The following is a 15,477-nucleotide window of genomic DNA, read 5'->3' as shown; positions in this document are numbered from 1 at the left end:
GGAGAAAAACTTTAAGTGATTCAGTCTGGCAAGCAATAGGCATAGCTTGAATTTTATCTTCATCTAGCACTCTCCTTCCCCCTTTTTCTGTCTTTTTTTTTTTTTTTTTTGTTTTTAATTTTCCCCTTTATTTAATACTTTTATTTATTAACATTTAATCTTATATGAGTGACATTTTTTTTCACAAGAGATGCTCATTCCTAGATACCACTTATTATTTATAGCACTATGTGCTAGAGAATAAAATTTTCAGATATTCAAGGGATACACATTTTTGCATGCTGGAATGTCTTACATTTGGTAGCATTTAATACAAAATATAATGAATATAGCTACTTTACCTTTTCCATAACCACCCTCCAAGAATGGCTTTCACAAGAAAATATCTGGATTACAAACAGTCTCTTCAGTGCCAGAGTGCTGTCTCTATACAACTCTACAGTCCTGTTGAACTGCAGTTTTAAAGTTGCCTGGCTATTCTTTCATGTCTACAAATCACATAATTCTGCATCCCAGTGTTAATATGTTCCCTCAGTAACTGATTCATGTGAAATGGGTTGCTATAAAATTTACATCCACATTTTTATTGTACCAGTGAAGAAGAAAACCCAGGCTCAATGGCATTGCAAATTTACTCTCTAATTTCTTACTTCAGACACATATGAAAAGATAGGAATCTTTTTTTTGGACCAAATTAAACAAACTGCAAGATTTCTCTGAAATAATATGTACTTCCCATGAAACATTTACAAATGATCTCTGCAAGGGTAAAAAGAAGTAAATCAGTCCAATTTAAATGACTGCTGTAAAGCTGGTTAGAGTAGATTGAACATAGCCTTATATTAAATTTTAATCTGCAACATTTACAGGAGACAAACTGAAGAAATCCAAGTCTGCAATCCCTCAAGGAAAACAGTAATTTTTATGCAAGAGGGTTTTTTGCATAGTCTCAGAAATGTCTGCTACTCCAGACATTTGAAGTAAATGTCCAGTTACATACATTTTCTGTTAAATGCAGAACAGTGTTCAGAAATAACATCCAGATTGTACAGATATTTTTGTTGCTGGTCTCTTACTCTGCCTTCAAGACAATGGAGTTTGGCTCCAATCTGATCAGAGCTGCTTTTGCTGGGTTCTGCTTCTGTTGACTGATGTGCCCACACAATCAGTACACAGAAACAGACAAAACCAACCAAAATAAAATGTTACTACCCCTAGTTTTAGGATAGTTTTCAGAGCTTTGGCACTGATATTCACTGTCAACCCTGAAGAGGGTATTTAGACATTAGCCTTTTAATGGCTGAACTCACATTTTTTGATTCAGTCAATCCTGAAGTCTACAGAAAAGTCAGGAATTCAAGATCGTTATTTTTTACACTGTTTTAACCAGAAGATGATGTATCAACTCTGCCTTCTAACTTTAGAATATGTTGTCACCTTTGTTTTTAAAGCTGTCCTTTTTGATTCGTGAAATATTTTGTTGGATTCTGAAGTATAATTATCTACTGGATGTAGATCTTGTTTCATTACTGTAAGTCAGGTAGTTAAAGACTGTGAGGGAAGGCCAGGCATTCAAATAATACACCTCACAATTCTTTAAAATGTGATTATAATGCCACCAAGATGTAGCAATTGTTGGCAAGCTCAAGAATACTTTTCACAGAAAGTCAGTGTCATCATTATTCCATAAAAGGAGAAACCAAGCTACAAGATGTGATGAAGTAATCTGAGATAATTTGTAATTTTCACATGGTAGGTAGGTGCCTTTGTATTGGATATGAAGGTGGAGGTTTGCTCTTTTTCGTATATTTAAAGACATATAAGAGAATGTAACACAGAGACAAAGATTCACTGAAAAAAAAAAAAGGGCTTTTCATCCAAATCAGATTTTTGTTTCAATTTGTTAAGGCTAAAAATAAGAGGATGTTTAATCACTTTCAAGGAAAAGGTAACTAGTCCAAGAGTCAGTTGTTTTGAACATTTTTATTGTCAACAAATACCTCCACAGAAATAAAAAACCAAGACTTTCTAGTGTAGCAGACAAGGCACAGAGAATGCTTGCTCCACTCTTCTAGGCTCTGGTGAAACTCATATAAAATGTTAGGTGCCCAATTTAAGATTAAATTAAGAGAATCTGTGTGAGAATAAATGAATCATCAGAGGATTGGGAAAAAAGTGCAACAGAGGAAATGGTTAGAGAATCAGCAGTTGTTTAGAGAAGTCTCAGGAAGGAAATAATGACACTCTTCAAGTATGCAAAAGGATGCTATGAAGAAGACTGTGATGAGTTGTCCCACAGAAGTAGAACAAAGAGTAATTGGCTTAATTTGCAGCAGAGACTACGTTTGATATTGGGAAAGCCTTATTAACCATCAGTAGAGCTGAGTAACAGGATCTAGTGCTGGGGAGTGGAGCCCTCCTGGATCTGCCTGGGGACAGGGCACAGAAACAGCCACAGGGGGAGAATCAGCAACTCTGAGAGGTGTTTTACTTGATGCTGCCTCACAGCAGGAAGATGGACTAAATAATCGCCTTTGTTCTCTCTCCTACATCGCTATTATTAGTGTGATTTTTCATGCTGCACTTTGTTACAGACTTGCAGTAGAATACCACTACTGAGAAAATGTGTGCTGGAGCTTCTGAATTCAGAGATGTAACATGCAGTTTATATACTATAAAGTGCTGCTGGGTTATCAGCTCAAAAGCATATCAGCATCAAAAGATAGTGTTTGTCACACTTGTGTCTGCATGTTTTACAGACCCACAACCCAGGACACTTGTGTCAAATTATTTGTGTTAGCTTACCTTAGATAGAATATCCTTTTTTTCTGGAAATTAATGAACATTGAAGGAAACCACTCCATTATGCTTGGCAACCCTGTAAATGCTATGTCATATTTACTATGTAATATATAGCTGGTTAATGACTAATGTACCTTTAAATAAAAGAGATGTGTGACTCCAGTTTACAGTCACTTTTATTGAAAAATCTTATTGAGCTAAATAAGAATAAAATAAATGTGCTTTTATGGAAACGACTCAAAACCCAAGAGAACCAAATAATGAATGAGATTCTTTCAACAGAATTTTTACATGGAACAGGATGTAGAACAGAGATCTATAGTAAGAATATAATTTTCCTTTAATTTTCCGTTTGATTGTGTTGGCTGTTTTAAAAATGCTATACAAACCCAATCTTTTCCTCTTAAATACTTTTGCACTTTTTCATACATACAATTCAATCATATTTCCTATCTGATGATTTTGGGTCTTTTTCTCTTTGAAGAGCTGGATGATTATAAAGACAAACAAAAGCATATTCTGATAAAGTAATTTAATTCTTCAACACCTAAATAAAAATACATGTGAACATAAAGCCATTGCTCATGGTGATAGAGAATATCCTTGAGTCCAGTTACAGTCTATATTGAGTACACTGTTCTGCAAAAGCAAAGAGACTGGAAGAGTTAAGAAACCGATGCAGTTTTCTGTGCCTTATGTAATCATGAATTGATGGGTCTTGGACTACCTCTTGGACTTCAGAAAAGCTAACACAGAAACCCAAAATTCAGTAAACAGTAAATCTAAACCAAAATCAAGCTTTAACACTTAAGATAAACCTGGGAAGTCTAAGCGAAGGGCACACTGTAGGTCAGGTATTGGTAAAGCTGTTGCATATGTCACATCAGTCAGTTCTGTTCACCAGCTCTATACAAACAAAATGACCCTAGGAAAAAAAAGAGGGTAAAGTACTCTGGATGTCTAGAAATGACATTTAATTAAGCCCCATTTTCTACTAATTTGCTATATAATTGCCAACTGCCCTGACTCAAGAGTTTATAGTCATAGGAATCCTAGGTCCATCACAATATTTTTTACAGTCTCACTTAGCACCCAGCACAAGGTTTATCCCTCCTCAGTATCAAATGGCTATTCCTTCTTTAGAATACAAAATGGCAAATCCCTAAATGCACATCACTTTTTAACTGGACAAGATGAAAAGACACACTTAAACATTTGTTTTGGTAAAAAATGGGAATATGTAAAAGGCAAAATTCACAGTTTTTTCAGAACAGGCCAAGCAATTCTCAGAGTTGTAAGGAAACTAACTCAAGCTACAATAAGTGTTGTACAAACTTTCTTTATAAAGCAGTAATTTGACTCTGTTTTTCCTTGATGAAAGATATCTGACATTATTTTTAAAGCTTCAGACCTGAAATACAAGAATGTGAATTTTCATCTTCTACAGCCACCAATCTTTTATTATAAACAGGAGGTCATATTAGGGTTTCATTTTTTAAAAATAAAATATCCAGAGGTATAATCTTAGAAGCCATAAAAAAATAATACTCTCAAACAGGCTGAACCTTCTTTCAAGATTCAAAGAATACTTTTAAATACTACAAAAAACATTTTGCTGTCTCCAGCATATTTGGCAGTTATATTTCATACATTTTATAGTTTTTTAATGCCACTAATTTTGTTCTCCTTTAATCTGAAACATACTGTAATAAATTATCAATTCACTGTTTGAAAAAGAAACTATGAAGAAGCTGCTTGCTTTAGAAAATATCACCAAACTGTCTTAATGAACACAAGATCTGAGAGGTTGTGGGAAACTTGCAGGAAAAGAGGGGGAATTTCAGTAGATGGTGGGAACTCAATAACTCTGTGTTAAATTCATATAAAATGGTGGACCAGTAATGTTTGTGGAGAGGAGTCAGAACACACTGAGAAATGAGGATATGTAAAGTCATGGCAAGGGATTAGAGATCTTCCCCCAGAATAATACATTTTATTGTTATTACAGTTGAATACCTGAGCTCATCAGACTGGTCAGGCCATTGAGCCTCTCAGCCATCTCCTGCATGTCCTGGTAATGCTTATGATGAGGAGTGTAAGAGGTCCCAGTGACTTCAGGTGACCTCATGTTTAGCACTTCAAGGCCATGGAACAAAATAAAAATGTATTAAAATGATCTTGACCCTAAGTAACCCTTACTTGCCCCTTCAAACCTGCTGTAATCCATAATCCAGAAGTTTATTCTGTTGGGAGTTGGGGGAATGCAACGTCTTTGGGACCTGGAAGGAGAAGTGAGGTTGCAAAATGGACTCTTTGTAAACCATATAGGTTTCTGTACTGGATGTGCACTTGACAAATAGATTATGATTATTAGATAGGCAATTCAGACTAAATAGCAGGTGTCCTTTAGACTAAAATATAATCTAAATTATAATCATAGTTGGATAGATGAAAAAAAAAAACCAATAAAGCCACAAAAGTAAGTCTTTTGTGAGGCCTGAAAGATTCTACAAAGTCTTTTAAATAAAATTTTCTTGGATGTATTCTTAAATCCTGTCTTTCTCCCTTCTATAATTTGGAAAATAATTGTTTATTTTTGTGACTTAATTCCATTGCTTCTTTTGCTAAATGTTTCTCATTTTAAATTGACACAAAAATGACATTGAAGGCTGTAAATGGGTTACATACAGTGTGAACTCCTCCTCAGAGAGCTGAATTTTCTAATTGTGACTGAAAGATAAGTAATTCCTCTTGTGGAGCTGATTCAAAGAATTTGGAGGAGATACAGGGTGCAGGATTGCAGTAGAAGACCTTTAACAACATGACAAATGACTGTTCCAACCTGTCCAAGTCTCCAGATCCAATTTGCAGTGGTTTTGGTTTTATAAAGAACAGTCTCTGAATAGTTTTTTGCTTGCAAGCATATGTGTGGCTCCTTCAGAGGCAAGCTTTCCATCTTGTTATAAAAAGTTGATACATTCATTTTAAAACATTCTTCTTAATTTTTACATGTGAGTCAAAATAACAAAATTTAGTTGGTAGATTCAAAATAGTTCAACATACTGAGATTTTCAAAAGTGATTAGTTGGTGTGGGTGTTTTGGCTGTTTTCTGTGTCTATCCTCCAGTGCATTATGCAATACCTGATTTTCAAAAACTGCTCTTTGAAAGTCCCTTTGAAAATCAGATCTATTAGAGATATTTTGGAAAACTGTTAGTCATTTTTCCAAACCTTGAAGAAGATCTCTAAGGGCTTGGGTTCCTGGTATATTTTCATAGATGAAAATGAGTCAAGAAACTCAGTTGCTAAATTTTGAAATGGATGCTGCAATTTCAATAAGATGGTATGATTTATGTCTCCTATAAATTCATCTATTATACATGCAGATCTAAAAAAAAATACCAACCAAAACCCCAAAAGTACGACAAATAAATGCAAACCAAGAATATTCATAATCAAAGCATAGTTTAACTTTTATTCAGTTGAAACACAATGAACATGTGTTATCCTCTAAATTAAAATATAGCTGGTCTTTTTGGAACAAAAGGTTCCTTCAGGAACATGGTATGGAACAAAGAAGTAACTGAAAAACATGTAAAGAAGGAAATAAAACAATGGATATAGAAAAAGGATAACCTTAATTTTTTCTGATTACCAATAGAGTAAACATTCCACTGTAATGCAATAGCTGAAGTAATTGCCATCACATTAAAAGTTTTTACATGTAGAATTGAGCTCTGTTTTCTTTAGAAAACCTCACTATGTTTTATCCAAGTTGACTATGGAAAATCACTGTTGAGGAACATCAGTGCAATTACTTGGTCAGAGAAATCCTTTGAAGAGCTTATTTAGAAGAATAAATGTAAAATATGCTTTAAATAGTAGTCAAAAGAAGGCCCATATCTGGTTAATGGCAAGTTAAAGTGAATGACTCTTCAAATGAAATGAAATGGATATTTTGAAGACTGTTCCCTGAAAAACACTGTAACCTGGAAGTATTTAATAACTGATGACCTTAATTCCAAGTTCTCTTGGAAGTGGAAGAAATATGATTCTTTACTCATAGAAAAAGATTTTTTAAATATTCAAGACCTTTTTAGAAATTCTGAGCCATGATAGTATGAAAATTAATTTAAAAGCTCCCTACCGCTCTTTTTTACAAACTTCCATTTCACCCTTCTTGAAGAGGCTTGTATTCTACTTTTCTATGTCTTCAGGTAAAATCTGAGTACAGTGTATAGTGTTCTCATGATCACTTCTTCATCCTGAATGCTAGATATCATCTGTGCTATTTGAACTCTGCTCCCACATCATTATTTTTCTTTATTATGTTTTTAAATTGACTTAAATGCAGTGAGTACCAAAGGTTCAAGAGTTATGAAAAGCACATCCTTTTCATTTGAACCCCACAGGGCACACACTGTTTAGACAGGGTTGGTTCTCATGTAACTCATCATCATCCACCTTCTCAACAGTTCCTCTCTGTAGTGAGGTGACACAATCCAAACAAAACTGGTAAGTTTTGTGATGTCATTGCTTATATCTTCAAAGTCACCATTTTGTATGTTTAGTTGAAGTTAGAAATTATTTATTTCCTCAGCAGGTTGCCAACATACAAAAATGAGCATTTTAATACAGACACATACACAAACCCTACTGTAAAGATCCTTTTTTTCTATTCCACTCCTTTTTTTTTTTTTTTTTTTTTTTTCCAGGAACTTCCTCAGTAATACAGTCACTAGATCCCCCTGAAAACTTTACTCTCTGTGATGACTAAATTGGAAATCAAGGATGACCTGGCTATTCACATGTTTTTCATAATCTGGGAATAGCCTGTTCAGAGCTGCACAGGATGTGTCTCATTTTGAATGCTGGTTCATAACCCCTGACTAACAGAGCACATGCAAGGAGTATAGTTCCAACATTTACATGAATTACTGTCATCCTTTTCTAGGGCATTGTGTAATCCAGCTGGGATGATGAGGCTTGTCCAGAGCATGATCTAAGGGCCATCAAAATGAGAATTAAGGTTTGTTTTTTTCATCTGAACCTTGAAAATGGTTGGACTGCAACTCAAGATACTGCAAAATATAAAGAAAAGCCAAAATCTGATGAAACAACTGCTGACTTGAATTTTCATGTCCTCTTACCTAAACTAATCCTCTCTCCTCTCCAGTCACCGCTTCAATTTTTTTGGCCCACTCTCCCAGAGTGACACTCTTTCTTGGGAAGGTCTCTTCTATAGGGAATTGTAGCCTCCTGGTACCTTTGATGAGGGGCATCTGCCGGTACACTCTTTCCTTCATGTAAGAGATACTCTGGAGGGCAGGAGACTGCTGACACTCACACAGAATCCAGTCAGGAACAAAACATAATGCTGCCTATCATTGAAGCACAGCAAATGGAGCTCCTGAGGTATATACAGAGGTATATCAGTGTGTATGATAGCAAATTTTTTTGCATATGTTTTCTTCATGTTAATTAAAGATGAAGAGGTAAAGTCAAAATTTGATTCTGGGGTCTTTGGTCTGTGATCACTTTTACTTTTCTCTCACTCTTTGTTTCTAGGATGGCTAGGAGCTGGGAGGACTCATACAGTCTAGTTTTATCCATTTCTGCATTTTTGAAGGAAAGAGGTAACAGTGATCTCAAAACATATGTCTACACGACAAAAGTGTCAGGAATAGTTAGGACAGGCTTCCTCCTCAAGGGTCGAAGTTGAGTTCAGAACATTTGAAATCATAGTGAGTAGTAAGGCTACATTGATATGTGGTTAGCTGCTGCAGCTGCTGGATACACCTGGACAAAATGATTTGATTCAGGAGAGCATAGTAATGCCAGTGGAAAGTCAACATTGAATACAGGAACAGATTAGACTTTCCAGAGAAAAGAGACCAAAGTAAAGGACATGATTAGACATTGGATGCTTCAGCTGAGGACAATTTGAATTTGTTTCCTAGAGTGACCTGTAGATCCCACAGACTCCCTTCATAAGAGAGCAGGATGTTGACTGTGAGGGGTACAGAGTACATGCTCTTACAGAGCGGGAAAGGGAGAGAAGGGAAGACAGAGAGTGACAGAAGAGACTATTCCTCCAAAGAGAGGGCTTTCTCTTTTGAAGTTTGGTTGCATTTTGTTCAAACAGTTATATAAGAAGTGCTTTCATAGCCACAGGAATATAATGTTACTGGTAGTACACATCCAGAATCTGATACATTGGTTCTTCTGATCTGTAGAAATGTCAAAAAGTTCAGGACTATCATTTCTGAGGTCACAGAGCACTGAAAGAAACTTTGATACTCAGAATATCCAGAAATTACATTTCTGTCTCTTTAGCTACCTTGTCAGGCTGTGCCTGGGTCAATATTTACCTGGATCAATGTTTACTAAGCTCGGGTCAATATTTACTCACATTTTTAGTAGAGGAACTCCATTGCTATGGTAAAGAACAGTTTACTACAGGTGATTGGAAGAAATTATTATGCATAGTGTAGAAAGGAGAGGAGAGACAGGGAGTAGTATGTTAGAGAATGTGGAGGATGCCATGCTAGGGAGCTAGTAAAGCCCAAGCATGAGATATAAAGATAGAGGAGGTGGAGAGAGTCCCTGAGAGGCAGCCAAACGGGGGATCTTGTTTCATCCCTTCCTGGTGGGGATTGGCACTTACCTAGGTGGTTCATGAGGACTTTGAGGTAGATTTGCCTGCCCCTCTTCCTTACCACAAAAACCACAACAACGCTAACCAGTCTTTGATCATCAAAACTAGGATCTATTAGAAGGCAACCCAAGAAAAATGCCTTTTTCTGTAGTGGAAACTTAGAATGAGGAAGAAAGTGAATCTCTGGGCCACCATGTTCCTGCAGGACAGATCCTATCCTCCTGCTTTGCTTTTATTCCAGTAACATTCTGAATTGCAATAAATGCTACCTTTTTTTTCCCAGGCTCCCTGATAAAAAGCCTTTCTTTCTACCCCCAGGGGCAGATTACATCAGCTCTCCATTCTTCTGTGGAGTCTGAAACCTGTGCTGGCAGTGCTGGGCGCCTGCTGGATGTGTGTCTCTCCCAGCCCAGCCACGCACTCCAGGAGCTCTCCCCCCAGGGAATGTTTTCTCCTTACAGGGCAGCTGCTCATCTCCGTCCCCGCAGAGGCTTCCAGTGCACCCAGGCAGAGCAGTCAACAGCAGGCAGGCTTCCTGTCTTCTCTCCCACCACTGCCCTTTCAAAGGTCCACAAAATAACCTGTGAGCAAATGAAGCAGATGCTATCCATCAAAATTTAATAAAAACACTGTTATATAAATAACATTAATGTGCAGTTGCCTATAACTTTCTGGGAATCAATATTTGGAGCAGCATGTAGCCCTATAAATTTGTTAAATTGGAGTAATAAAATCATATAGAAACCAAGATTGTTCTAATCATGATTTTTTCATATTGACTAAGCTGTAGTCCAAGTAGGTCAGACTGGGAAGGAGAGCTTATCGATACTAGGCTCTGTGTATGGTCATGGGCCTTAAAATTACATAATAACTTAATATTGTTAAGCTTTCTTTTTTCTTTTAGAGTTGTTTATCTTCTGAGTGACATAGCAGGGGGGCAAAGATTAGGGTTAAAGAAATACTTCTATCAGAAGGGATCCCACATTCCCATAAAAGCACAAAAATGACTCAATTAATAGGGTACTGCATGAATATTCAATGTCGTAAGTCCTCTCCCATTCAGTTGCTCAGTCCTCCACATACTTTGCGTTTCAGGAGGGCTTGGATGCCTAACACATACCCCTTCTACCTCTGGGTATCCACAGGCAGTATAAGTTTTCATAATTCCTAAAGGTGGTAATATTTTTTCCCCTCTGAGCTTCTTGAGATAGACTTTATTATAGACAAAGTAGGAAAATTCTCCCTCTATGGGCAGCAGTTCCTCTGCAGGCAGGCTGGGAGCCTCCAGACAACCCAGCAGGCTCCTTGTGCTCCATCTGTTCCCACCTTGATCTTCATATTTAATGCCTAAGACAAAAAAGAAGGAGAGGTGGCTGTCCATCCTCTCCTGTGTCTCCAAAGAGATGGCTAAGATATTAAATTATAACAACTTTCAACCCCATAACAGATATCAGAACAAATTTATTACAATTTTACTGGGAAAGGATATGAATGGGTTTTATGAAGCAAACTGACAACAAATTTACCCTGACCTGTTCCTCATCAAAATCTTGCTTTGAAATGTTTTTAAACACCAGATGCAGCTGGTGACCAAGGTTCAAATAACTGACATTACTAAGATGCAGCCAAGATTTCATCAAGCCTCATGGCGACACTTCTGGACAAAGATAAGGCTTTGTTGTAAGCATGAAAGCTTGGAACACCACTAATCATATGTAGAAAAATGTCACAACAAAAATCATTAGCAGTCTTAAATCCACTGGAGAGGCAAGGGAAAGAAGTTAACTCAAGGATTAGGGGTGAATAAATGATCCTTAACTTTTAGAGACAAGTCGTAATGCAAGACTTGTGATTACACCTTTGTGCTACGCTACCAAAACTAGCAGTCAATTATTCTGCCATGTTTTCTTCCACCAAAGGAGAACAATTATAAGAGCTGTTTTAATGGCTCTTGAAATTAAATGAAGAGAATAGCTAAAATTTCAAGAGTTTGTTGTGTTTCTGAAAATTCAGACTTCTTTTAAACATCATTTCACATTTTACAGGCTTTAATTTCAGATTTGCACCTGGTCTTAGCCTAGGGGCAGAAATAAAATGGTACAAGTCAAAACACAGAGACACAAGCCTCCAGTATTTAGATAGGACAGCTAACAACCCAGGGAAGCTACACATGTTCACAATGTGTTTGGATTGCTAAATAAATAGTAATTATTGTATTTTCTCTCTTTTCAGTTTGCGAGACTTTTAAAATTGTGCAGGAATAGAGAAACTGCATTTTAACTTCCATTGATACTTGCATCAAGACAGAAATTACTAACATAAAATATAAATCTGAATGAGTCAGATATGTTTTTCCTTTCATGCTTTAAAAAATATCTACTGTCTCTTAAAAAAAACCCCACAACCCAAAAAAAACCCCTCCCCAAGAAAACAGTTAAAGTTAATTTCCCCTCTGCTTTGCTGTCCTGGTGAGAAAGCAGTAAAAAAAAGCAAAGTTTATATAAAGCAGTTCTAACCACAAATGTTAGAATCGTTCTACTAATGAAAACATGATTTTCATATATATCAAAAACATGCTGTAGTTTGAAGAAATACATAAAAACTCTATTATTAGACAAGATAATAGTATATTACACTATATACTACTTAGTTTGACGATGATTATAACATAAGCAAAGGCAGGTTGATATCTGTTTAAATAGTTTTACCTAAAGCTACCCCTTTTTTCTGATATTAATCTCCACTTTGACTAACTCCAAGATTAATTTTGTATCATTTCCTTGAATTACAAATACTATAAACAAAAGGAACAGCCAAACATTTTTCTCAGTAATGAGTCAGAAAAAAAACCCCCATAGTTAAAACCAAGAAAACTTTCCTAAATATATGTTATAGGGACATAAATAAAAAAAGAAAGATGAATTACAGCTAAGCATCTGTCTTATAGTGTACAAGTAGTTTGGGAATCTAAACAGATGAAAAAAAAATAAAGCAAATGAAAAAGGAAAAGGAGGAAAAGAAAGCAAAAGAGCTGATAAAGTTTCTGGCTACAATACAGGAGACATATCATTACCATATGATCTAATGTGGGTGTCAGCCTGGATTGTGTTCATTGAGAGAAACCTTATTTTTTAACTGTGCTATGGAATAGAAGCAGGAGGGTTTTCCACCAAGTGACAGTCACTGAGCTGAACTTACCCCCTCCTCCTTTCCACACCTGCAAAGCCTTTTGCCTGGGTTGAATATTTAGTTTAATTACATCTCAGCTTTGAGAGCTCCTGTTGCAAATCCCTGGATTAAAAGGTACGGTTTTCAGTAATTCTCCTGAACTATGCTGCACTAATAAAACTTCAGGCAAGTCTACGGCAAGAACTAGTTGAATTTTAAGAGAAGCAAGGAAAAAATCCTACTAAATATTTAGTAATGTTAAGTTTTATATCCAGCACTTTTGTTTCTTGGGAACATGAGAAAGCATTCTCAAGGACTGTGCAGATTTCCTACTGTTTGTTTGACTGTTCTGTCTCTTGTTTTGATTTGTATAAGCACTGCTATAGTCCTTTCTTCTTCCTTACTGTAAACTTTTGCAGCAGTATATTCTCTGTTTGCAATCCAGTGTTTAGAATCGGTGATGCAGTGAGTGTAAAAAATGCATGAGTTCTTACATTTCTGTTTTAAATTGCACTATGTGATTTCTTTTTCATTCGGATTTCTTCATATATATTCCAAACATTAATGAATATAATTTCAATGTCGGAGAAAAAATACATAGTAGTTAGTTAAATGGGCTCAGTGTATGCCTTTGTAATGTTAGAAAGGGCTATGTTACAGTGTACAAACAAGGGACTCACATTTAAAGAAGGTTCCTATGAATGAAATAGTAGAAAAGAAAATTCCTTGAGTTGAAACTCCTGTTAACAGAGTTTTAATCACTTTAAAACTTCCAACTCCTATGACTGCACATCTAGACTTTATCACACAAAATGGGTAAAATATAATGTAGGGGATTTTTTTTGGAAACTGCACATATTGTTTAACTTGTCTTTTGTGGCATTTTGAGAGATTTCTGACAGTAGGTGAACTAATATTTAAAACTTAATATTAAGGTAAACTGACAAGAAGACCACCAATACAGTGGTGACGTGAACTGATGAAGCATATTTCCAGTGGTATTTTAAACTGAAATGTGGCCAAGTCTATGGTATAGTTTCCTCTGTTTGTGGAAAAGTCTTCCTCATTGTAAACACATAATTAAAGCGAATTTAAACAGTTATGTCCTGCAGACATAAATATTGTGTAACAGACCTTTAAGAATTCAGATTTTTTTTCCCCACTCCATTTTTTGTAAGTGAAATGTAAACATTTCTTACTAGTCCAGTTTTGTATATTTTTTTCTATGTTTGTGTTCTTTTACACATGCAAACAATAGGAGCAGATATGTATGCCCGCAGTACAAATATGTATACGAATAAAGATATGCAGACACATATCTTTATCTATTTCCTGATTAATATGTAGCTTGTGTCTGCTATTGTCTCTGCTGTGTCCTCAGATTAGATCCTTGATATCCTTTGTTGTCCTACAGTTTTCCTTTATATACAGCTCTTACTGATTTTATTATAGTTTTGACAAAACAGGGACCAAAGGAAAAGGCCTACTATAGGGTTTAACTGAGGTAAGTCATCAATATTAATGTAAATAAGAAGTGAAGTGTGAAGACACTTCCAAAGTGCCTTTGCATTGTTTGGGTTTTTTTTTTTGAGGGGTAATAATTTAACTTCAGGATAAGTTCCTGATTGTGCATTCTTGGGATGGACAGTGCTTCAACAGTGACCCTGGGGAGGAATACAAGCAGTTTTAAATATTTAAAAATATTTTAAAGATATATGAATAAGTAAAAAAGAGCTGGGGAAGCTCTTTAAAAAGAACTGACTGCAGTGTCATGCCAGGGTTGGTGTGCAGCATTCTCAATGTTTATTGATGTTAATGTACATTCTGAAAAATAATTTGTACTGGGGTAATGTTTCATTACTATGAATGGTAATGATTTAACAAATTTGTCTACCTGTTTCAGACTATTAATAAATTGCATTGTTATTTTACAATAATTCATGCATAAAAATGATTATTTCAAAAACCTTGTTTTACATTAAACCGTGGTAAGGACTCAACACCATGTATTAACACCACTTTGCTGTGATATCCTTATTTCTCTGTGTGTACTCTGCATGCATCATGGGGGTGTTGCTGGGGAAGGGACACAGCCCTAGTGTCGATGAGGGACCAGAGCAGGAAGGAGTACAGGAGGATTGCCCACATGGGGACACAGCCTGCCCCTGCTACATTGCACGAGTTTGCACAGCACTGAGCTGGGCTAACAGGACATGCTAAAAATGCTCTGACCCTCTAGTTGACATTGGGGTCTGCAAAACCCCTCAGTGCATGCAGTAGGTAATATGTCTGCTCCAGGAATAGAAATACTTTCAGGTCCAACTAAGAAACCATCCAGGTCTCTTAAAAAGACAACAGAAACAGTGTTTTACTCCATGTGAAGTCACTTTGAAGTCTTTGGGACATCTGAAGATGTTAGATACCTGTCTTCCTGATAGGTAGATGACAGAAATGTAAGCTATGATTTTAAAATGCTAGCACATTTTATTAGGTAACCTTATCATCTTCTCAAAACTGAGCCCTAGATGTTTCTGCAGGATTGCATTGTTGACATCTGTAGGTAGAAATTCATAAAGGAAATTGAACCCAGGCACAACATAGATTGTATCTAATTCCAGGACTGGGTTTTTTTTTTATTTATTTAATTAGGTTTTTTTATCCTAACCACCCCTGACAGAGTACCTGGATGTGGTATTCTAGAAAGAGAGGCCTCAGTATACCACTTTTATATACCACATCATATACCACTCTCTATACCACATCAGCTGCCTGTGTTAGTCATCTACCTAGTAGGTTCCATATGTCAACGTAGAGAGGGAGACAGTCCTCCTCCTATGCCTCTCCTCCAG

At 36.2% G+C, this 15,477-nt stretch overlaps 1 protein-coding gene across 1 annotated transcript in view; it reads left to right on the top strand.

Annotated features, from left to right (window-relative positions):
* Positions 1–12,466: 12,466 nt before the first annotated feature.
* Positions 12,467–15,477, top strand: part of DCN (decorin) — a 39,937-nt gene continuing 36,926 nt past the window's right edge. Inside the window, exon 1 of the mRNA XM_074870728.1 lies at positions 12,467–12,763. The gene's annotated coding sequence lies outside the window, so the exon portion shown is untranslated. The remainder of the gene's footprint in view (positions 12,764–15,477) is intronic.

The sequence above is a fragment of the Strix uralensis genome, chromosome 5 (genome assembly GCF_047716275.1).
Source record: "Strix uralensis isolate ZFMK-TIS-50842 chromosome 5, bStrUra1, whole genome shotgun sequence".
Classification (NCBI taxonomy): Eukaryota; Metazoa; Chordata; class Aves; order Strigiformes; family Strigidae; genus Strix; species Strix uralensis.
The sequence above is the reverse complement of the archived record's forward strand: the minus strand, read 5'-3'. Positions and strand labels throughout refer to the sequence as shown.